At 29.4% G+C, this 3,599-nt stretch overlaps 1 non-coding gene across 1 annotated transcript; it reads left to right on the forward strand.

Moving 5' to 3' along the window:
* Positions 1 to 499: 499 nt before the first annotated feature.
* Trnaw-cca lies at positions 500 to 571 on the forward strand. The gene has a single exon. It is a non-coding gene; the product is annotated as a tRNA-Trp (tRNA).
* The last annotated feature ends 3,028 nt before the right edge of the window (positions 572 to 3,599 follow it).

Below are 3,599 nucleotides of genomic sequence, written 5' to 3' on the forward strand. Positions count from 1 at the left end.
AAAGATTGTATATTGTATATTATAGGTCATATAATATTAATATAAAATTTATTATTTTTATTTGTTATTTTCCTATTTCGTTAAATTTACAATTTTACATAACACTTGCCATTCTAAAAAATTATTTTAAAAAATTTATTACTTCTCATATAAAATTAAAATTATAGATACGAGCTGGGCTATGAAAATCTAGAGCAACTGCAATCTTCAACATTTGCTAGATAGTTTCTAAGCTAATCAAAACGAACGTAAAACGATCTGTGCATACACACCCACACACATACACACAAATTCATTCTATTAAGTATCTATGTTACGCTCAATTTAATATAGAAATGATTTATATGAGTATATTAATTATTAAGTTAAATATTTAGACGTCATTATCACACATTTAACATAATATTAATTTATTGCAATTAAGTTTTTTCTAACTATATAGCATTACTTCTTGAAAATCACAGCTTAAATATATTTTTTTTTACTACCCACATCAGTTGACTCCGTGGCGCAACGGTAGCGCGTCTGACTCCAGATCAGAAGGTTGCGTGTTCAAATCACGTCGGGGTCAAAGTCTGGGTAGATTTTTTTTTATTTCTATAATTCCATATAAAACGTTTCCTCAACGATGACTCACACTTTTCACTGAATTTTGATATGATTGTTCTTAAATTTAATTCATTATCTGATTTATTTCAACATATTTTTTTTTTCTAATCTGTTAGATTGGGCATACATATATACTTCACACTAATGAGAGGTGACAATCACTTAAAATTATTACTTAATTTTGCAATTTTTATATTTATAATGAAATCTACATTTTATAAGTATTGACTAAGATGATACTACATAGATATTTTATATATAATATGATATATTTTATAATATACTTTATGATAGTTATAATCATCTATAATTTTATATATAATATTATGTACCTATACATATATCTATATATATAGTACATGTGTAGTTATATATAATATATATGTAAATAAATATGACATGGCACGCTAATTTAGGTAACTACTTTAATAAAAATGCAAAATATGGAAGTTTAGTAATCTATATTTTATACCTTTTTTAAAAAAAATGTTTATAATTTAGATATCTGATTATTTAGATATATTCAAATTAAACTTATAAATGATGCCCACGATTTCACAAACACTAAATTGGATTTCCAGATTGGAGTGATGCAATTCAACAGGTTTATTAAGTAACAAATCTTTAAATTTTAATAGATTCTTCACGGTTTTTTTATAATAAAACATAAGGCTTTTTGTTAGAAATATCTTATACTTTAATGCTTCTTAATCATTTAGGAGTCTTTAGTAAGACTTAAACATGCAGATGGTATCCTGTGTCTGCTTCACCGAGACAAATAGTAGAGCAGTGCTTTGCTGATTTTAAACGCGATCGTACAAACATCGACAATACCACGATCTGATCGCTCAATAGAGGTAGTGATCCCGGCAAATATAGAGATAATCTACAAGATGATTTTAGCAAGCCGTAAAGTAAAGTTGTAGGAGATAGCTGACACCTAAAAGATATCAAAAGATACCTTAGAGATAGCTCACACATTAAAGATATTGAACCACATCTTAGGGATATCTCAATCACTAAAGATATAGAACATTTGTTTATGAGAAAACTCTCAGGTGTCAGTTGACAAAACCGATTATTTGCGCATGATTATGAGAGCTATTTGAAATTGTTGAATCTTTCATTTCATTTCACAGATGAATCATCAAGTTAGCTACCCAAACTTAGCTGTAACAGCAACCCGGGAATGTCTCTTAAAGCGGCCTAAAACGCAACAGACAGAAGTCCAGAGTTATTTAACGGGATTACCTGCTCTAAAGGTTCAACATCTCGAAGCTCTTAACACAGTTGATGGTATAATCTGCCGATGAAACTGAGGAATATTTTAAGTCTAAAAACAAATCATTGTACAATAGAGATTGATACCTGTTAAAGATTCGCTAGAATGATTTTATTACTCTTGAAGGAAGTCGTTTTTAAGAATAAAAGGATGAGTATAGTAGATGTAGTCACATTGATGAATATAGTAAAATTGTGTTAAAAAGTTATTTTATTGTCAGCTGATAGGTCGGACTTATTGGTTGGTAAGTCGGACTAATCGGTTTGTAAGTCAGGCTTATCGGTTGGTAATGCGGACTTATTGGTTGGTAAGTCGGATTTATCGTTTGACAAGTCGGACTTATCGGCTTCATGTACTGTATAAACTGTAATAATTAATTTTTATTGTTTAGGAAACCTTGTTTGATGGCGTATCTACTATGCGAAAAGTTTGTGGTATGTTTGCATGTTGAATCCCCTCTATTAGCAGTTTCTAGATCAGTGCTTGTATGTATATATTAAGGTTTTAATAGAGCTAATCTGTGTTGCTGCACCCGAATTAGTCAAAAATATTTAATTCAACAATCTATTCTCTACTTGAATTTAAAGTGAAATGTTCCTTCCTTCCTTCCTTTCTTCGTGCTTGGTTATAGGGGTTTATGTATATGATTAAAGCCTCGACTACGATACAATTTCATCGTTCATCGTTCGTCGTTGTGTTTTTGGTGAATGCATTTGTGTCATGTGCATTTGCTGTTCCTGCTTCGACGCATGAGTAATTTGCTATTTGATATTTTAAAATTTTACAAATTTTTTATTTTTGTTTAGTTTATTTGGCAGAAGGAGATGGTTGGATGTGTAGAAGTGTTCGTTGTTGGCATTTGTGTAATGTTTTGTGTCTTCCTTATTATTGTGCTTTCGTTAAGCCACAGTTTTTTTTTCGAAAATTCACATCTTGCGCATTTGAGCTGCTTGCAGTTCTAGAACTTGTACGGCGTACCAGAGACCAGAGACTTACCCGTACCTACGTATTTACTTTAATGTATAATCAAAGATGATTTTTGTTTGTTCTTATTTTACTACCAGTTTTATTTTTCTAAAAATTCAATTTCGTTTCTGGACTAAGTAAGATTTTTGGCTGAACTTTTTTACATTTCATTTATTATTTTGTGTTATTTGTGTTCTTTTTTTGGGCTTTTGGATTTTTGAAATTTATTTTTGTAGAGAAGATATTTTTCGCATGTTTACAGAATGTGCTTTTTGTTTGCATTTGCTGTGTTTATGGGGCAATGACCGCCAAAAGAAGTGCTGCGTGAATTTTTGTATAATCTTAAAAATATTGCAGCAACACCAGCAAAATAGCAGCAACAGTTGTGGTTATTGTTGTTATATAGTACGTATATACTTTTTGTTATTTATAGTTGTTGCAAAATTTTTTCAGTACAAAATTTTTTGTTTGAATAACAAAATCTACTTATTTGCTTTTTATTGAAGAAAAAAGATACTTTGTGCTTTTTGAGATAAAAAAATTGCACTACAACAATGTTTAATTCTTATGCATTACAAAAATTCTTTGAGGAAATTAATTAAGATTATAGAATTTTATGAATTTTAATTAGTTTATTAAATATTTCATTATCATACTGTAGTGGTGGTAGTTCTTTTTTTGAGATATTTAAGTTCAATATTTTTATAATTTCGTGTTTATTATTTGCTAAGACCTTACGGCA

Source organism: Teleopsis dalmanni, chromosome 1, assembly GCF_002237135.1.
Source record: "Teleopsis dalmanni isolate 2A chromosome 1, ASM223713v2, whole genome shotgun sequence".
Taxonomy (NCBI): Eukaryota; Metazoa; Arthropoda; class Insecta; order Diptera; family Diopsidae; genus Teleopsis; species Teleopsis dalmanni.